The sequence below is a fragment of the Octodon degus genome, unplaced genomic scaffold, assembly GCF_000260255.1.
Source record: "Octodon degus isolate 3935 unplaced genomic scaffold, OctDeg1.0 scaffold00156, whole genome shotgun sequence".
NCBI classification, from domain to species: domain Eukaryota; kingdom Metazoa; phylum Chordata; class Mammalia; order Rodentia; family Octodontidae; genus Octodon; species Octodon degus.
In genome coordinates this window covers 3,757,954-3,759,205 of record NW_004524732.1, presented here as the reverse complement: position 1 = coordinate 3,759,205, position 1,252 = coordinate 3,757,954, and positions in this window count along the sequence as shown.

Genomic DNA, 1,252 nt, shown 5'->3' with positions numbered 1-1,252 from the left:
CCAGCCAAAGTGGTTTGCTTGCTGTACTTATGGCCCAGATGTCCCTTATTTGCAAAATAACCACCTCTATATAATTCATCTGCTTGCCTTAAAAATATTTATATGGGTGATAAGAAAAATGACTCAGATTTCCACGGAGGTCTATAAACTTGTTGTAAGTCTTACGACACCTTGTGTCATGAAAATCGATTCAGTCCTTCTCAGATGATCTTACCAGCTGCTTGCCCTGACTTTGCATGACAGAAATAAATCACTGGACTGGAAAAGCTCAGGGCCACAGGCCATGGAAACTTGAGTCGGTGCAAATTGGGAATGGCAAAGCAAAAAGGGGGTATATCGACATCTTCCTAAGAGCCTTCTCATCCCAGATAACGAGACTCTTGAAAGGCCGAGTCCCCTTAAACTATGCTCATTGCCTTAAGGATTTAGATTCATAAACTACCATGCCTTGAGCAGATCAGAGAAATGTTACTGCCAAGGCTATAGAATAAGGACTGCCTGCCTCAAAAAATGTTCCAGTTACACTTGTGTGCTTGCCTGGGGTCTCAGCTCAAGATAGATTCATGCCGCAGCTATCCTGCCACCGAGGTGATCAGTAAGCTGGGGTGAGCCAGGCATGTCCCACAGGGAAGGCCCTGCATGTTGCAGGCAGGTTGTCGACTAGGAAGAGTGGTAGCCTCAGAGGTCAGGCACTATTTAGCTCATGGGTTATAAAGGGATTGGGACAGAGGTTCCTGGGTGTCATAAGCTGATTTAGGGTAGCTGAGGTTAGGTGTCTGGCACCAAGCACTATGCCAGTGTTTCTTTAGTAGCTTGTTGTTCAGAGGTGTCTGCTGAGACAGCCAGTCTTGGGTGGACTCAGAATACCCAACCAGCCCACAGCCGGGCACTTTACCACTCTGCATGCTATCTAGATGGAAGTATTTAATGTTCAGTGCTCAGTGCCAGAATTTTAAAATCTACTGAAAGTAAGTAGGAAACAGCGGAATGCCAGTCACAGTGGATCTCAAATGCTCTCTCGGCTTCCTCGCTAAAAGAGTAAACAAGTGCACTTTGCCCCACTTCCCTCCTCTGCACGTAACTACCATCAAGTGCAAATGAATTGCAGCAACTGTAAGCATCAACCTGACATTTTATCAGGCCAACATTTCAGTATAAGCACTGGCTCTCCCAAAGCGGTTCAGTTCATCACCATCTAGCTTGAGCTGTGCCTGCTCCATATATGGGAATCCCCAACTCAGGAGAACAGAGC